We start from the raw sequence: 20,541 nt of genomic DNA, 5'->3' as shown, positions 1-20,541 counted from the left end.
GCAAATCACGCGTGTCACAAGGAAGGAAGAGAAAGACTTGCTAAGTGTGTTAGGACCTTCAGGAAAGTGTGGAGCTAAATGAGAAGTGTAAAGGCTAGAGAGGAAAAGGCAATGAAGGTGTGAAGGCCATTGTTGCACAGCTTCCTGAGTCCCATCGGTAGCAGACATGCTGTCACAGGATATGGAGAGGAAAGGAAGGAGCAGGGTTACAGAGAAGCCTCTGGAAGCATAATGCATTGTAATCTGATCTAAATGCAGCCTACCAAAAACTCTGAAGAATGGAAGTAACTAGTAAAAGTGGTGTTGCAAGAAAAACCCTTTCAACATGGGCAAGGAAGAACTCAAGAGTAGAAGATCAACTAAGAGACCCAGGCAAGTGAAAGAAAGAACACAGCCTCTGCACTGGAAGATGGGCAGTAGGAAGTTCCCTCCGATAACCTGAAATACCATATACCACACACATGATACATACATGATAAAGAAGGTCATATCACTGAAAGCTGAGAGAAGTGGAAAAGGAAATCTCTGGAAAAAAATTAATTTTTTAATTTTCTATGAAAAGGTGTATAATATAGTCATTGTAGGAAAAAGGAAATACAAGTTTTGTTTGCAGAGTGATTTTCATGATCTGAGTAAAATGTGTGCAAAAATAAACCATGGAGGTATTTCAAAATGCAGATCATAAATATGTTTGAGCTTTAACATGTAGATGTTTGCCATTTCTCCTTGTTTTGCTTCAAAGAATTTCCCACATTTTCCCCAAAAGATATACACTACTTTTAAAATCACATACACATCATCAAAGTATCTGTTTTAAGGTGGTTTTTCCCTCTTCCTTCTAGTGCTATAAAAAATTGTATGTAAATGGGAAATAATATACAAAGAAGAAAATAACTGCACATGAAGAGTTCTAATATTCCACTTTGGAGAGTTTACTATATTGTGTTTTTCTCTGAAATGTCTGTACAGTGGTTTTGAACAGGCAGTTGAGTTAAATATTCCATGTCAGACAGCAACAATTACAACTTCCTCAACAATGATATTCTTTTCCAATGGTTGGCACAGGTATTTGGCTCAAGTTAATGTTCACTGCTTGATAAATGACTTATTATGCTCAGCATGTTGCAATGATTTGGTATTTCCTTTTACTTCGACTGAACATCCACTGGTAGTTCCATTATTACCTATGGTTTGCTGACAGATGAGACACTCATTTACATGAAAGATAATATTTGTGTCTATTTTACAAGGCTTATTTTATAAAGTTAAGTGGCTTTCTCACACTTCAGTAGATAAAGCTGAAGGTAGTCATCTCTAAGAAGTGAATTTGGGAACAACTTGGCTGAAACATTCTACAATTCATACCTCCTGGGATGTCTTTATTAGGGAAGAAACATCTCCTTTTATTATAAGTGACCGTCACCAGCAAATCTACAGCTCTCGGGGAAATGCTCGGTGTGCCTGAGTTCTGGAAGCCAGGGTTTTGATGAGGAAGGAGTAGTCAAGGAAGGAGTTTCGGGGTGTGTGTGTGAAAAGAATAAGAATAGCAGGGCTTTGAATGAAGGTAGACCTAGGTCACAGAACTGGAAGGTCTCCAAATTCAAGACAGCACAAATCTCTCCTATTTTAAGGTATAGCCCTAGGCCAGGTATAAGTGTGAGAAAGCCTGCAGAAGAAACTAGCCTTGTTGGGGTGTGTAATGCCTCTGATCGAGTATTTATCTCGTTACCAAGTGATGGCCGTAACACAGATGTCACAGTAGCAGGTAATGGGAACAAAGATCCTGTATGCTGTGATTCAGCTCTTGTGGAGAGCAAATACGTTCTTAAGACTTGTAATGCAACAAGCATGCAAAGCGAGACTGAATTTTAGTAGCAGCCTCAGGATGCATTCTGAGTCATGAATTCACTCATCACCTGTATCAGATGAAACTCCATGCTTACACTGATGAGTTTCCTTGGATTGTATAGTGATACCACACTAGATTCATATCCCCTCACCCAACTTTCAATAATCCTTCCAGATTATTTATGGATAAATGAATTGACTATGTTATTTTATGAGTCTTAACTTAGTCTCAGTCTCACGCAACATGTTTCTAGGATGTCTCGGACAATATTGTATGCTTGGGAAAAGTAGCATAGTTCAATGCTAACTTTCATAAAATAAACACATAACCAAGTAATCATAAAATATGTTCCAAATCCAGAAGGTAATTACCTTTGTTTTATTCTATTAAGAATGTCTGTGCCTTTTTTTCATTGAAAATTGATAAAAGACCAGCGATGCATCAACATCAGTTACTAAAATACATTACTGATTTGTGTATAGATTTTACATTTTTCAGTCCTCTACAAAACGGCCAGGAAAGTCCCATGTTTTCTAGGAAGGAAATGACCAAAGAAATTAGATGAATTGTGAAGTTGTCATGCATTTTTCTCTCTCAGATTTGTATCAGCAATTTCATATTGCCTTCCAATCATGACACCCTTAGACTTCTGTGAAATGAAGAGGGAGAAGAAATGATTACTCAATTCCTCCTGTGTCAGTTAGTCATAAGGATCTAAATGCACTGGCAGGAAGATGAAAATATAAGTGGATGTAGGAGATAGGTGGTGGAGATCCCCACCCCTCCCGACCACCTCCCGCTGGAAAAAAAGGAAAAACTTCTACAACTCTTGACCACTGACCTGTCTACCACTCCATCCTTGTAGAGGATGCCCCCACCTGCCTGTCCCATACCTCCCAGGCTTGTCTACTCAACTGATCTCATCAAGTCTCCATGGCTTTTCCAGACTTATTCCTCCTCATCTAGTTCCATCTATCAATCGTGTTCAGCCATGTTAAAATCAGAGATACTTCCTTGACTCTTTTTAATGCCACTTTCAAATTTAATAAGTCACACAAATTTTACTTTCCAGATATTTTTGGAAGTGATATGCTTCTCTTAAATGATTGTTCTGGTTTTGGTCTTTATTACATTTGGTTGGGTCCCTGTGTCTCTATTGTCATGTTCCACAATCAATAAATTTGGTCTCCTGATGATGTAAGTATGACCTAGGAAAAAGTCCTAATTTGGTTCATATGGGTCCTGGGCCATCTCTGATATGGCTTCTCTCCAATTCTGTTAAATTCTATGCTATAGATAAAATATTATTACCTCTGGTAAACTACAGGTACTTGAACATTTTTAGTTATTAATAATCCCTGTTTTTTATCTCTGCTACTAAAAAATTTTTATTTAAGTTCTGCTTTTGCGTATATGTTTCATTTGAAAGACTTTTGAGAGATAAAACTATGTGTATTATTTTATACACATTACAGACTATATTGCACTCATTGGGGGTGCAGTGAAGACTGCATTGAAGGAATTGGATATGAGATCAGTGTTTGGAACCCGAGTCTGAGGGCTTAGGGAACACTGGTGGCAGGTGTTGGAGTGGGACTCCCTGGTAAGAGGAACCTTCATCTTGGTGGCTTCAGTAGGCCCAGCTGGCAGCAGACCAACAGCAGAGGAAACATCTTTAGCTCAAGTTTAGGGAGGGAGCCTCTCCGGAATCAGGCACCCCAAGAGATTTAAGCAGTAAGTATCAAGTAAAAGACAAAGAAAAGCTAAGAATTAAAGGCTCTGAGAGAAAGTGTCCCAGAGGGAGGCAGGGTAGCTTCTTGCCTTAATTTTATGTTTTATATTGAACGTTTGACAACAGGTAGAAGTCCAGGTGCTCCAGGTCACAGATTATGTGAGATTTGCAACAACATCTGGTCCCAGAGTCAGAGTTAACATGATTTACGTATTTGTCATTAAAGTGACGAAGATAATGAAATCACACAGAGATCAGAACATCTCACATTTCCATCAAGTCAGAACCTGTAGCGGCTTACATTTTTTTTTTTTCCCGCTGCATTTAGTTCTAGATACTTAATCGATTCTTCCGAACCTGCTGCTTATCTTAATCAAAGGAATGAATATTTCCCCCCACCCAAGCACACTGTTTCTTGGTGACATTTGTTACAATCGCCCTTCTAATATTACTTCCATAGTGTTTCTTGATGATTTCAGTGTTTGTGTCTGCAGCCTGATGTTTTACTATACAAGTGCTGCTTCCTGTCTCAGGGAGCCTTCAGGACATGGCACTGAGAGTGGTAACTTAGCTTTTCTACAGTGATGTCTTAGTGTTCCGTGGCTCTATGGCGCATCTATCACACCAGGCTCCACGCTGTGTTAGCCTAACTTCTTATCAAGCAGGACTAAGAAATCCCAATACGTGCAGATGAAAGGACTAAGATGGTGGCATCATTTAAGATGACGTGTGGACTTTCCCAGGACTTCATTATGCGCATCTTTGTGACCATGTCTTGCAGTAAAGCACTTTCACTGCACAAGTTCCTGTTTTCCTGGATGTGAGCACAGAAAGTCTATTTCACAGCATTTTGGGGAAGATTTTAGCATCAACAAAGAACCTTTGGTCATCACATTTTTTAATGAACACGCATAACCCCTTAGACCGCATTTGTGACTCATACTGAAATGACATAGCATGATTTTCTAATATGTCACAATAATCTTGATTAATTTCCTTCATTTCGTATCAATGTAGAAATAAATGCACGGATCGTGCATTTCCAGAATTTTAGAAGTAATCATTTACAGTATAATAATGCTTGTAAGTTCTAACAACTTTGTACAAAATTACAAAATAGGAAAATTTGAAAAGTCATGGTTTATAGATTGAACAGTAAAACATTACCCTTACAAGAGAAGTAATGCGGGTGGCACATTGGGCAGAATGTATAATCATAATAGCACATATTGTTGTTAACACAAAAGTACCTCTGGACATTATCTCCCCCTGAGTGTCACACTAAAATCCCGTAGGTGTGTTATCTTAGGAAGGCCAATTCAACTTCCTTGGTTTCCTTTTCTTCCCAGTAAAAAGACACACAATTTATGGAACTCTTTCAACTCTTCTGGTAAGACTAATAATTACTTTGCTGCTCAAAAAGCAGACACATAGAGTAGTCAAGGAATCCACCTCACTGGGTGTGAATAGTGATAGATTGAACTGAACTCGGCGTGTTTTAGTCCACCTCTCTTTCTATTGACAGTGCAGTCCACACTCTTTTAGTTAGACATTTTATTATTCTATTTCTGCAATTGAGTTGGCAGCTGTTAGGACCTCAACAGCAGCAATGGAGTTCATGACTTCCCCAGAACCTACTAATGCAATGATTAAATGGTGAGTTCCTGACAAATGTGCTAACATGGTTCTTCTTATGCCTCCAACACCCCAGCCTCACTGTGGCATCCAGAAAATGAGGGTCTTTTATTCAGGGAGGAAGGGAGGAAGGCCAGAGTGACAATAAAGTTGGAAGTGGTAAAGAAGTAGTATTTTTGAGGTGAGAGAATACTGTTTGGTTTTTCATAGATAACACATGACTTTCCTTCTATCATTTAGCCAAAATTAGGAAGTGACCTTATTTTGTTCATTTTTCTCCAATGAATATTTGTCTTAGGATGATGGACTGTGACAAGGGTTGCCCAAGCTGATGACATGGCCTTCTTGGCTATCAGACTCAGCTAAGCTTCTGAATGTTTTGCCCTGTCTGACCAGCAGCACTTACTTCTGGAGCAGCAAACTTCACATGTGTCCAGGGGTGGTGTAACATAATGAAAACCATGCAGAAGATGGTAACTTACCTGGATTGATTCAAGCTGAATTGTTTAACTAATTTCGTTTAAGAGAAGGACTAACTGTTGATGATATCACGTATGCTTGTCCTGGCAGAGGGAGGGGGAGAGAATGATGATATTTAATACGTCAGGGATTGTTCTTTATGTCAGTTTCATGATTTGTCTTGCTTTTATTAAAGTCATAATTATACAATTTTCCTTTCATGTTTCCAGTTCCGGAAAGACAATACTTAATTTTTATATGCCTTTAGCTAATGATGTTGACATTTGCTTCCATATTTCACAAGACCATGTTCAATTTGCTAGTACTTAAATAACTGTGTTTAGTGATAGCTCCCGTTACCCAAATGGACCCTTATCCACGTTTCCAGCATAGCGATAGCAAAACTGTGTGATATCACTGTTGTCTCTATTACTACGATCATACACATGGAATTCATAGACGGTCCATTTTATATGACTATATGCTCTGAACATTCTGTGTACTATAGTATCATTTTTATTCTCTAGACTTTTTATTTTAATGTGAAAGGCACCAGACACAGAGAAAAAAGAGACGAGCAGATTTTGCATCTGCATGTTGTTTCACTCCTCAAAGGCTTGGGAGAGTCAGCCCTGCCCCAGGACAGATCAGGGAACCAGGAAAGCATCCAAGTTTCCCATTTGAACAGCAAGGGCCTCCCAGACATCCAGCTTTCTTTCATTTTATTAAATTTGCATACTTTTATATACATAGTACAAGTTCAGCCATAAAACTTCTCACAGCTGGGAAAATCTTATTGTAAGCAAACACTTGAAACATGGAAGCCAATTTCATTTTCTTCAAGTAATCAAATTCAGAAATTCTGATCTACTTCAGACTGAATAGCTCACTGTCTACACCCCTGAGAACCTGGCCTCTTCTGATGAGCCTTGATTTTCCTCTCTCCAGAAACCCACCGCCAGCACCTACCTTTCCTAAAGGGGCAGGATGTTCACTGTGCCGCATGGGTGGGGGATCAGAGTCCGACTACTTTTTCAACAACCTAACAATCTTACTGTTTTTGCTTTGTTATCAACCCCAGCTTTTGAGGTATTTGAGGCCAGTTCTTTATTGTTTACAGATATCAAGTGGGTAAATTAAACCAATTTTCAACTTCTGCCGTAGCTCACCTTCTAGAATTCAACTCTGTTGATTCATCTAAGTTTTATCCTGCACAGAACCCTCAGTATCTTTGCAACATCCAAAAAAAGATACTGTTGTTATCTACTTTTTGATTCTCTTTGTCCTCTGGGTAAATGTTATAAAACAACATTGCAGTGACAGAAAAACACTGCTATTTTCTTGTTTGCTTAAAGAGAGGCTTGAGGCTAAATGAGTGTCTATCCATTGTTAGTCAGATGTTTCCAAAAATTCCACATAGCAGACCCCACCCCACCCATCCTAGATAATAATATCTCTGTTAGTTGACAGACCCTATTCTGACTCACAGTAGGAATTGTCAACATTGTGGAAAAGCATTTTGTAACTCTTGGGGGCTTTCTAATGACCAGCCTGTTTTGTACAAGAAGCTGACACATATCTGAATCAAAGGATTTATGTTGACCTTTCAAAATGCTTCTCAAGCTGAAATTATAGGATCAAGCTCTCAATCTTGCATGATTTTGTATTGTTCTCTTTCCTGTGCCCACACCCAAGCCCTTCTTTAAAGTCTCTCTCCCTGGCTTCACGCCTCCACCACAGTGAAGCCATCAGTAGGTAAGATAGTGGAGGCTGGTGCTGGGGAGTCTAGGACCCGCAGGTCTGGATTTATTGCATTGGGTAGGAAAGTGAGCTCTACTCTTCTTTCAACCACAAATGTGTTTCCTTTCTGGTTTCATCTGCCAGACCAGGGAATCTTCAAACTGCACATGCTCCAAGTATACCACCATGTTGCAATTCTGATTGGATGATTACTATTTCAGTCTAGTGCAGGATCTCAGCACATCATTTTTTTTTAAAGATTTATTTTTATTATTTTTTATTGGAAAGGCAGATATACAGAGAGGAGAGACAGAGAGGAAGATCTTCCGTCCGATGATTCACTCCCCAAGTGAGCCGCAACGGGCCGATACTATGCCGATCCGAAGCCAGGAGCCTCTTCTGGGTCTCCCACATGGGTGCAGGTTCCCAAAGCTTTGGGCCGTCCTCGACTGCTTTCCCAGGCCACAGGCAGGGAGCTGGAAGGGAAGCGGGGCTGCCGGGATTAGAACCGGCGCCCATATGGGATCCCGGGCGTGCAAGGCGAGGACTTAACCACTTGCGCCACCGCGCCGGGCCCAGCACATCATTTTTATAAAACTCCTTGTGGGTGAAGATGCAGACCCAGCACAATAGCCTAGTGGCTAGATCCTCACTTTGCACGTGCCAGGATCTCATATGGGAACCAGTTAGTATCCCAGCTGCTCCACTTCCCGTCTAGCTCCCTACTTGTGGTCTGAGAAAGCAATCAAGGATGGCCCAAAGCCTTGGATCCCCGCACCCATGTGGGAGACCCAGAAGAAGGCTCTGGCTCCTGGCTTCGGATTGGCTCAGCTCCAGCCATTGCAGCCACTTGGGGAGTGAAGCAGAGGATAGGTGAGCTTACTATGTGTCTCTCCTTTTTTTCTGTATTTCTGCCTCTCCAGTAAAAATAAGTAAATATATTTTTAAAAGCTAAGATGTGTATAAATATCTGGGAGTCCTCATAACACAGAGACTGAATAGCTAGGTCTATGGTGAAAGCTATGGTTCTGCGTCTCTCACGGGCTTCTGGTTGATGCAGCACTATTTTACCATGTGATGCTTGAAGACCACACCTGGAGAAGCAAGGTTTGGAGCATTCTAAGCTTATCTTTACCTCGTATACGATTTCTCGCTGCTGAGGTGGTGTGGTCTCTGCTGGTGCTTTGCCTACGTGTTCATCTTTCAGTTTCTATATGATTTGAGGCTAGTGGCTTGCACACACAACATCCAGAAAACCTCCACTGGGTGTCACAGCCATGTTTACAGTAATAAAAGCCAGAGATCCATGACAGTATTTTTCCCACACCAACACCTGGAAGACCATAGCAAGTGGGTGACTGATGTGAAGATACAAAAAGCCCCCTCTTCTGTTCTGACATGGTGCAAACTCGGAGGTGTGCGACTCCAAAGCCTGCTTGGGAATCGGCCGTAGCCTGGGGTTTCACCTGTAATCACACCCTGCTCGGCTTCTTCCTCCCCCACTTGCTTTCTTCTTCCCTGATGTCCTTATTGCTTTCTCTTTTTTCCCTCTTTTTTTTTTTTTTTTCTGAGAGTGTTTGATCAAGAACTCTAGGTTTGGAGTCTGTTTTTGAGAAAAATGAACCTAAAACTGGTGGCATCCTCAAAAGAGATTCTTAGATTCTAAGGAAACCTACAGGATAACAACAGGAAACTGCAGTAAGAGACCTTAGGTGCTGGGGTCCGTGCGGTAGGTGTGGATGGCACGAAGGTGTGAAGAGAACAGCTCCCCTGTTTAGCAGGGCTCAGGGGAGCTTCCAGCTGTTTGGCAGGGCCCGGCGGATTTCTCTGGCCACCCTGACGCTGTTTCATCCCCTGGCTGCATGGACACTCAAGCACCCCACCTAGAATTTTGTATTCTTTGGAGGCATTGTTGTTTGCCCCTGTTGGACAGTTTTTGCAGGTTTTTGCAACTGATGTGAGCTTGAGAGTTGACGTCACTGATAATGTCTTGGTGAGTAGGCCTTTGACAACTTACACACAGGAGCACAATTAAGCCCATGCCATTTTTGGACACCTTATTGTGTGCTAATTATTGCTTCAGAATCTGGCCCAGACATACAGCACACCCTCTGGGAAGGGGCTTGATATATATGTCTTAAACACCAATGCAAGTGATGGGAGTGAGAGCTGAAACTACTATGGCAATAAACATAGTTATTGCTATCTCAAAGGCTAACTTGCCTTTACAATTTTTGGAGCCTAGTAAATGTAATTGCTTTAGTTGCTTTTATAATTTTAGCTAGAGGAATTAAGAGTGCTTTTATTAATAAAAAATGCTTTTGATTAGTGCTTTATTGTTTATGGGGTTGTAGGGGTCTATAGTTGTAGGGGGATTTAACATTTTAAGTTCTGTTTTAGATTTTAGGTTTTTTCCCTTATAACCTATTTTCCCATTAAATGATGGGTAAATTGTAGAAGTAAAAATGTGGTGGGAAAGTACTACCAATTAGCAGATAATCACATGTGCCTTGGCCTTGGAGTCCTGGCTGTTGCTCCATGGCTACTGTTGAAGAATAAACAATAGCTTGCTTTGAAGAATATGTATACAGTATTTTGCAAAATTATCTTTAGGAGCACCTGCTTAGCCTTGGAGTGCAGACAGAATGATCAAATGTCTGTACATGCCCCCTTAATTTTGAAAAGAAAAAATAGAATAGTTGCTTGTGCAGAAACTTGAGAAGGGTTTTGAGTAAATAAAAAGGACAGCCTTTTCCTGGGCTGGTGTGAGAACGCACCAACTGTCTGTGTCTGTGTCTTTCTTTATCGCCGACTCCACGCACCCTTCCCGAGCTCCGAACTCGGCTGGAGCTGGACTCCGGCACTTAGGCTACTGTTTCCCAGCACCCAGCACGCTGCCCGACATACAGTAAGTACTTTATCAGGTTGGACTGAATGACTAACTGGATGATTGGATTCCATTTACAAACAGATCTGAAATAAAGGCTTACAGGGTTTCCTGATCCTAGGGCCTCGTTCTACCTGAACCTGAATCTTCATCATAGCTGAACTTGATCCTTCATCATACCTGAATACCAGCCTGGGCAGAGCCGGGTCACTTGCCCCATCCTCTGTCCAATGTTGCCTTGGGGTCTGTAGCTGTTACAGAAGGTTCAGCAACAATGTCCGCAGATCCCACTGCCTTTGCCGTGAAATCTGGGGAACGACATTCATCACCTCCTGAATGTGGAGTCCCATGATGCAGTTACCCTGTTTCAACACTGTTCCACGGAGTCCAGGTCTCTACCGGAAACCATGCTCAGAACGTGGTAATGACTGTCACAAAACTCATCCATGAGCAAAGGAGTTTTGCAAACAAATGCTTCCTCCTCTTCCCTACCCCACTCATACACTCTCACCTTGTTTCGGCATCTTTATGCCTTCCTGTATTGCAGTGTGTATTCCAGTAGAATAACAGCAAGAGAATCATTAAGAGAAACTGGGTTTTAGACAAACACAAAGAAGGATTTTCTAAAACAGGATTGTTCTGCCTCACTAAATCCATTTACTGAACACACTTAGATATCTTCAAGTAATGCTAATTTACCAGATCTGATCTTCTTTCTCTTTCAAATTGTCCATCTCTTACTGTTGTTGGTAAATGTGGTCCCTTAGGAAAGTAGATACACACACACACACACACACACACAACACAGTCCGGAATAAAACAGACCAAAACATTAGCAGTGGGTTGTCTGAGCATTGAAGACTACAGTTAATCATCTATGATCTTTTTAAATACAGTTCTGAATTTCTTAATTTTATAAAAACACATCTGTCATTTCTAACAATGATAAGGAGAAAATCTTAACTAAGCACAAGTTTGCTGTAACTCGCAACATTTGACACCTTGTACCATTCACAATATGTATCCTATGTGCTTTGCCTCTTTCCTCTCCTTGGATTCTTAGCTCAATCCTATTCTCATTGACCCATGTCTTCATTGCGTATTAACATTCCCTCGGTGCTGATAATGGTGTCTCTCCATTGGTTACAATATCATCAGACACCATTCAGAGCTGATGTCAGCAGTCAGAGGAGTGACACAGCTCTGACTTGAATGGCCTGGGGATACGCTCAGCTATTTTGTCCTACGTGCAAACCAGCAGTGGGCCAAAGGTCCAAGCCCTCAGGTGCAGGTGTTGTTCTAAGACAAGGTGTTCCCAGAGCTCATGTGCTGGTGGAGGAATCCTGTCTTTCCCCTGCCTCTGGCACGTGATGATCTAGCGGTCTCAAGGGCTAGCTAGGTACCTGTGAAATGGGGATGTGGCCTTAGATTATTGCCACATCAGTAGAGGAATTTGAAACCCTAAGAAAATAAAAACTGCTAGGAACCATGGGGTTCCTCTCTCTTTTGCAAAAAAGAAATTCGGCCCCTCTTTTTATAATCTTTATTCTATGTCTCTTTCACATGCATAGTCTCACATCCTCCCTTTTTATCCTGGCTCACGCTGCACAGCTCTCAGTACCTTAGTCCTTAAGGGTGTGTGTATATATGATTAGTGCTGACTTCACATTAGCCTGAGAAGCCAGTTTCAGGCATGGACTCTGCCTATCCATACCTTCAGCAGGACTCCTCTGCCGTGTGGGACTGGATGATGTCTGCAATGCTGCCATTCAGCATGGCCACAGCCTCCCTCTCTGTTAATCCATGTGTGCATTTGTGTGTGACTGCATAGAGCACGGTATTGCATTCTAACAAATGGATCCCCTAAATCCTCAGGTGAAGTCCATGCCTCCGTAAAAGGAGAAGCAACACCAAATGACATGCCAGCCTTTAGAAGGAGGAGGTAGTAGAGCAAGAAACACAGCTGAGAGCAGGAAAAGGAGCTATATTTAACTCTAGCCTTAGAATTAAAGCTCTTTTCATGCTTGGTTTTTAATCATGAGTTGCATGTATCAGGAAACATTGCCCTCTGCAGAGGAAGACCTGAGAAGCGAGTGGGGTCTGCTTCAAGCTCCAGAGGGCAAGCACATTTTGTAAGAAATCATCTGGTTTCACAATTTCTCTGTTTTGCTGACACCACTGCCTTCAGCTCAGTCTTGCTAAACAATTTCTACTTTGTCGTTTTAGGTCTCAGCTTGCTAAGAGGAAGAGGAAAAAAAATGGAAAGCAAGAACTTTCTGTCATGAACCTGGAAAGACCGTTTTATTCTGAATCAGAGTACTTCCGGGGTCAGCATTGTTTCACAGTGTGTTAGGCCACCATTTACAAATTCCCGCATCCCATAGGGGTACTGACTCGAGTTCCAGTCACTCCACCTCTGATCCAGCTTCCTGTTCATGGACCTGTAAAAGCAGCAAGAGATGGCTCAAGTCCCTGGGACCCTGCTCCCATAGGAAGCAGCTAGATGGAGCTCTTGGCTTCTGGCTGTGACCTGGCACAGCTCTGGGTGTTGGAGCCCCATTTGGGAAGTGAACCGGTGGTCAGAGACTTCTTTCTCTGCCTCCTCTCTTCTCTCCCTCCATCTCTCTCTTCATACCTCTGTCCTTCAAATAAACAAATGAATCTTTTCAAAAGAAAAAAGCATTTCTGAATGATAACCCCACTGTATTTTTAATCAGATCATCTCTTTGAAATATTGAACTATTCTATTATTTTCTATCATAATGATTATTATAATAATAATGTGAGACATCGTGGTGGTATTTTTTTTTTATTTCCCTCATTGGATTGGAAACTTCATGATAATGGAGACCAGGTTTGACTCCTCATTCATTTCCCGTAGCCTATCGTTATTTTCAACTGACATCAATGTATATATAATGTGTGTGCCTGCACAAAGTGGGTTTTCAGACTGCGGATCGACCTTTGGGGTTAGGCTTTCCTCCCTGCTGTGGGCCGCTCCGCAGCATCTCTCACCTTCAGCCACTAGGGAGCAGCAGCAGCCCTAGCAGCCCCGCAGTACTCAGACACGTAACCATGAAAAAAATACCCGGACTGTGCTTAATGCTACCCCAGGAAAACAGTCATTCCTGGTTGAGAAACCTGATAAAGGAATATCATAACATTCAAGACATTTTCACATGAAAGATCATTATTAAAGGTTGAATAAAAGGAGTATGGAAGTATGGCTTAAATCTATTCGAGTCTTGTCGTTTTCAAACACTTACTTGGTGAGTTAAAAAGATCTCATAGCCTAACAGCTAAATCCTCACTTGGAATTGCAGGAATTTTTGTCTATCCCAAGCTTGCAGAATACTTTCCAAGAGAGCTTCTCCAACAGGGTTTTATTGTAAACCTCACATCTGTGGCCCCTTCATGCTGAAACAAATGTAGCATACCCAGACTGTGGACTGTGGCAACACAACTAAAGGAAATTAGTAATTGGTGCACCAACTTGTTTTTTCTAAAGATTTATTTTATTTTTATTTGAAAGTCAGATATACAGGGAGGAGGAGAGACAGAAAAATCTTCAATCTGTTGATTCACTCCCCAAGCCACCGCAACGGCCAATGCAAAGCCAGGAACCAGAAGGCTCTTCTGGTTCTTCCATGCAGGTGCAGGGTCCCAAGGCTTTGGGCCATCCTCTTCTGCTTTCCCAGGCCACAAGCAAGGAGCTGGATGAGAAGTGGGGCTGCTAGGATTAGAACCAGCACCCATATAGGATCCCCGTGCATTCAAGACAAGGGATTTCGCCACTAGGCTATTGCAGAGGGCCCTTATGCACCAATTTCTATCAGTCTCAAAGCATTCAGCTGAGTAAAAGAAGTCAGGTGGAAAAGAACAGGTGCTTTAGGACTCAACTGATACAAATTTCTAGAAATTGCAAACTCACCCACAGTGACAGAAAGCAGGTTAGCAGTCATCTTAGGATGGGAAGGGACGTAAGTTAGATTGTAAAAACCAGGGGGACATAAATGTTTGATGTCTTGATTGTTGTTTGTATGCTTATAATTGTCGACATGATCAAATGATTGAATAAAAATATGTGCAATTAATTATTGGCCTATTTCAATAAAGTTGCAACATTGCATTTAAGGTCAGTGAGTTACAGAATTTTCTTTAGTTGGTGAAGAATCAGAATCTTACACTCACATTATGCCAAACACGTATGTGTCTAATTTGCAGTGATGAATGCCTAGTTAGTCACCTAGTGCCTGTTCTCCACAGGTTCCATGCAACTCCTGTCCTCTAGGGGTCAGCCTTGTCCAGGGAAACAAACACACTGGCTCACCCTCAAGCTGGAAAGGAGGCTCACAATACAGGTCTCCCACACGGGTGCAGGGTTCCAAGGCTTTGGGCCATCCTCGACTGTTTTCTCAGGCCACAAACAGCGAGCTGGATGAGAAGTGGAGCAGCTGAGACAGGAATCAGCATGCACATGGGATCCCAGCACTTGCAAGGTGAGGATTTAGCCACTGAGCCATAGCAATGGGCCCCTGCTTTCTTTTTTAAAGAGATGATAACATACGAAGTCAGTTGATACCCCGTGTTACCCAAACAGTTCTAAAGGCGCTGCTGAACAAGAATCCCGGAGGCTGGCACCTGAGTGTTAGCACGGAATGCGATGAATACTGAATTACACACTCCCTTTGGAAACCTGCCAAGGGCCATGCAATGTTTCATGTGGCTTAAAATCAGCAGGCCGAGAAACCTGTTCTTAGCATCTAATGCTTCTCAGCATTCTACAGCATCTTACAGCCAAGAGGAGTCCCTATGTGGGAGGACGGAACCTCGCAGGTCCTGTGCCTTGTGTGTGCTGCTCTGTTCTCTTTTCCTTTTCTTACAAAACGCTGCCACTCGGTGGCATTCTCATGCCCTCTCTGAGGCAAACATAGCATTGTGGCTAACTCAAAATCTAGGAACAAAGGCCCAAAATACAATCCCAGAGACTTCAGCTGCCGTAAAGCTGCGCTGCTCCCTGGCTCGGGTGACAGGTGGGTGTCCTCAAGCACCTAGGAAATGACACCAATCACGTAAGATTCAGATTTAGGAATTCAGGTGTCATTGCCCAGTTTGTTCTCAACATCAGTCACCTAGCCCCCCAAACTCACTGTGTGCTCCTGTTACAACTTAATAGAGTGAGTTTTTTAATTATTATATTGTTACTCAAAGCTGACAGTCTAATCTGCAAAGTGCAGTAGATGAGGAGAAAAAAATCTCTCAGTGTTGCACACCAGTAACATTCTGATGCACCGATTCTGCAGTCTGTGCTGCTGCCCTAGCCCGTGGCTTGGGATTCCCTGGTCCCTCGGAACTCCAGCGACTTTATTGTGCGTCACATCAGAGGCCTCTGGCATCAGATCCTGATGCAGTTACACCTGCAGGCATTCTGATAGGTTAATACCCAATGGCAAAAAGCAACAATTTAAGTAAGCTATTTGTGTAACACTCCTTTTTGGCTTCATTTATTCACTTAGTTTAAAGTTGTTAAGGACATCGTTACTCTGTCTACTAATTGAAAATGAGAATCAGGTGTAGCAAGCCACCAAAAAGCTAAACAGCTGTGTTGGGCCTGGCTCCGCCTCGCTCCTAACTATGGAGGGAGGCAGAGCATGGAAGACTCAGCTGTCCCGATCTCTCACAGCCTCCACATGTTCACAGAGACAATTCCAAAGCCTCCTGGTACACCTGTATTGCTGCCTTTGTTCCAGAAGTTTCCCCGGCCTGGGATTGCCTGTGCGAGCGCTCTCTCTCCTTCAAAGGTCGCTCAGTCCCAGTACTTGATTTCCACACACGGCGGACACCCTCACCTCCCAAGTATAGATCAACTTTCTTTCACTGTCATCTCAATTACTGCACTTTTATCGTGTGATATATGACAATTACCATCTCTCCAAACAAGTTATTATTCCTCAGAAGCAAGAAATGTCTTTATTCATTTCAACCTCCTCCTTGCAGCCTGCTCAATGCTTTTCACATCGCTAATTCTTTGTAAAATCTTTCTGGCCCAAAGAGAATCTTCTAGTGTCTCCTGTTATCACATCTGTCACCGGGAGAGGTCTCCACTACTGCTTACCTCCTTCGATTCAGGGTTTTATCTTTCTGAGACATGAAGTCAACCAGTTCTGGAGGGTAGAACAGGGGCAACTTCGGGATTTCCTGCTCAGTTAAATCTTTACAACATAACACACTTAACATTTTTTAAAGTTTACTCTTTCCAGATTAGCAACACTCATAAAAAGTTATAATAAAAATGTAAGTATTATATATTCCCAAAGCCAAAAAGGAAATTTTTATGAATCCCCTTTGGAGGGTAACCACACTCGCCTTCCTTGAAAAGATTATCAGTGAAAAATTATATTTTGTGTTACTGAAAAAAAAAACACCACTGCCCACCCGGCTGAGCCTGGCTCACTTGCCTATCTTAATAATGAAATGGCATTTCGGGGCATATTCATATTTCATAGTTGTTCTCATTTTAATATTCTCAGTGAAAGTTGCACAACAAATAATCAGACTTCACAGGGAAAAAAACATACAGACTCCTGGGCAATCTGGGGCAACCCGAATAAATCAATCCAGCTGGAAAATTCTAGTAAGAATAATTTTTCTTTGTCGGAGAGTTAGGTGTCTATATATTGGGAGTGTTTATGACAATGATGACAGGGTTCCGTGGCTGCACAGTCGTGTAGAACATTGGTGCACCAGCAGGGGTAATTTTGACCCACAGGGAGGCACTGACAATGTCTGAAAAACTACGAACACAACGGAATACGCCTCGGTGATCATGAAAGGTCACTTGCTAAGTAATCTCCACCTGTCAGAAGACGCAGGTTGATTCTAGAACTCCTCTTACATCCGTTATAGGGAAAGAGTGAGATTAACGTTATTAGGAAATGGGACTTTTCACTGTGGGGGAAGGGAGATAGAAATGGAAAACAGGGCAGAGTAAAGAAGTACTCTGTGGAGCTGGCTGTGCTTTACAGCTATTCGCTTACACACAAGAATCTACAATATACATAACATTATTAGATATAATAATTATATCATAACATATTCTAATTATATACATAAAATGTATATCTCATGTTTTAAATTTAATTTTATTTGATTTATTTTTGCAATATATTCATTTATTTATTAAATTTTATTTAATCAATGTATTTTGATTCATTGTATATAAGCAATTGTATGTTGTTTAGTACATTGGTTAATTAATATATATTCTGTAACTGATATATTGTTTATATACTGTGTTATAATATAGTGTGTTATATATTATTGAATATGATTAATCAGTTATTTGATATTTTATTATGTATTATTTTATTTATGTAACATTTTAATATATGATTATATTATGATATAGTATGATGTATAAAATGTTATCTATTTATAATTAATTATAGTATAAATTAATTATGATCTATTATATAATATATTACTGCATATATTACATTATATATAATTATATATATTACGTATAATATATATACATATATGTGTGTGTGCGTGTGTATATATATATATATATCACAGCCTATCTTATCCTTTCCTGACCTACTATTTGTTACCTATTTCATGCCAGAAAATTCAGGTTTAGAAATTAAAATGCCTATAAACTAAAGAGTATGCTGGCATTCAAATTATATTTTCAGCATCATTCTATTCTCTGCTACCAGGATCTAGGGCACCTCAGTTGGCTAATGTGGGGTAGAGAGAGGATGTGCCCGCGAGCCTTGTTGGGCCAGAGAGTAAGGAAGTACCCAAAGTTGGAGGAAGGCTTTCAGCTGGACACAGGACTTGGCTGGATAGAATCCCAATGGCCATGTTTTCAAAATACAAAATGACCGATTTGTGGTAATATTTTAAATGATAGCAGTTCTTCTCTTGGAAGAATTTAATGTATAGTGTGTTTGCAACAGAAGACAGCTTCTTACTCCCCTGTTCTTCAGAAGATGAATGGATGAATGACCTTATTTTTTGTTTTATTTTGGTTTTTCTAATTCATTTATTTTATTATTCCATGATATAGTTCCACAGGCTCCAGGATTTCCCTTCCTTCCTCCCCAAATCCCAAAACCCCCACCTAATTTCCCCCATGTCATTACAATAACATAGTCCTACACAGTCAGTCATAAGTCCATCATTCTTCTAATTAAGTGTATCCTGGCATTATGAGCATGAGTGGCAGAGAGTCCAGCATCTTATTGTCAAAACACAGCCAACAGTTTCATTGGGAGTCCATCTTTGATTTGGAGGTAACGTATGTGATAGTATGTATCTATCCCCTTAAATGAAAAGCCATAAAACAGAATCAACAGAGAGAAAATAGAAAATTTACAACCTGAAGTTAAATAGCATATTACTGAATGATCAGTGTGTCATAGAAGAAATGAAAAAGAAAATCAAAGACCTTCTTGAAACATACAAGGCTATTGTGTGACATATGAGTCAGTGAGGAAATTAATAAGAAAAACAAAAACTACATTAAAAAAAGAACCTACATCTCAGGGAGTTAGATGCTTTTATCTTCATTCATGGCCTTATGTTTTAAAACATCAAATGAAGTTTTCAAGTCCCTAATCTTTAAGCAAGTTTCAAATAGTCCATTTGTGGCCCAGCTTTCCCAGTAGTTCGTGCCGTGGTTGGAGTTCCAACAGAGAGACACCAAAGTGACTCACCCTAAGGGAGGACAAAGAAGTACCAGGAGAGAGCCTGGCACAGGTAGGCTGGTCACTCGAATGAATACCAAGCTGAGGTTGAATTGGTCTAAGGGGACATTCACATGAATAGATTAACACTGCAAATTGTTTCTATGCAAGCCATATAAACACAGAGAGAAATCATTTTGTGATAATACGTCTCACAAGGCAGAATTTTGATATTCATCCAAATTAGCATCCTGTTTCTAAGCTCATATATTTTCCTTACAGAAACTTCTGGGATTTTACTCTGGCAAGACTCACAATTTCCTTCCTGGAGTACAATCCCTTTGCTTCACTGAGCTCATCAGAATGGATAACAGGATACCAACTTGTCTATTTGCTTTTTGAAATAGTTTTCAGCACCTCACAGGCAGCTCTGGGTCTGTTTTGATCTCACAGTGCAGCCAGGATCCTACCTAATCCTTCACCCAGTGGATAATAATGAGTACTTTTTGACACAATGATGGCAGAGTTTAACTCCACTGCACCTGGGTGCACCCAAAGGAAAAGGCATCACATTTAAGACCCTAGATGACCCCAGGCATGGATTCTGTGCAGCTGTGGAATCTACATGCCAGCACACACACACACACACACACACACACACACACACACACACACACACACAGGAAGCAGGTGAAACTGACAAAATCAAGGACACACTCCAAAAGATGAGTCAGAAAGTTTTGTACAATTTGATTCCATGTATAAATCTGCGCATCTTCTCCCCTCACCCTGGGAAGTCAGTGCACTTGGATTTGTATCTGTTGTATCTGTGTTTTGAAAAAAACACACAATTTTACCTATTTATAAACTCATGTTTGAAATCTGATTTATGTATTGAAATATCACATTTCTCATAAGTACCATTTTACAGTGTTAAATTTATTTGAACATTTAAAAAGATGAAGACCCCCACTTGGTTATATTTTATATACATACCAAATTATCACATTATACCTCAGAAATATCTGGCACCAAAACATTAATAAGTTATGATTAAGCTAATTAATTTGCTTGTGAGAGAAACAGTGATGAGCAGGCACCACAGAAAGCATATTCAGCTCCTCAAAACCATTAAACTCAGGGCATTTACTTCATTTCACAGTCTTAGTTTATTTCCTATATTTCTTCTCAGGTTAAATATCTTACCCAATTTTTAAAATAATAATGTCACCTCTGACCTAAAAATTCGAGGCTCAGGTGAAATAGTTAATCCAATTGGAAGTAAATAATCCAAAATCTCCCTGTTCTCTTTTAGTGATTTCATTATTATTGTTGGTTGCTAAATGCTATACCTTGCAAAGGTGGTAACTACTAGTTACTGTTCACATTAAAAGTATCACCTGGATGATGGTGGATTGTTTTGTGGAACAGTAGCAGAACTAAAAGTATGATCTGTTTCTAGAAAACTCTCTTTCATTAACAGAAAGAGTGCATAACAACAGTAACTGTTTCTAAGGCTACAATGTTCCATGTAGAAATACAGGAT

At 40.8% G+C, this 20,541-nt stretch overlaps 1 long non-coding RNA gene across 1 annotated transcript; it reads right to left on the bottom strand.

Annotated features, from left to right (window-relative positions):
- Positions 1-3,830: 3,830 nt before the first annotated feature.
- LOC121159720 lies at positions 3,831-11,653 on the bottom strand. The gene is made up of 3 exons (XR_005884410.1): positions 11,550-11,653; positions 5,699-5,779; positions 3,831-4,395 (listed from the first exon to the last, which is right to left on the bottom strand). It is a non-coding gene; the product is annotated as an uncharacterized LOC121159720 (long non-coding RNA).
- Positions 11,654-20,541: the final 8,888 nt, after the last annotated feature.

Source organism: Ochotona curzoniae, unplaced genomic scaffold (assembly GCF_017591425.1).
Source record: "Ochotona curzoniae isolate NIBS_2020 unplaced genomic scaffold, NIBS_Ocur_1.0 contig_43, whole genome shotgun sequence".
Taxonomy (NCBI): Eukaryota; Metazoa; Chordata; class Mammalia; order Lagomorpha; family Ochotonidae; genus Ochotona; species Ochotona curzoniae.
The sequence above is the reverse complement of the archived record's forward strand: the minus strand, read 5'-3'. Positions and strand labels throughout refer to the sequence as shown.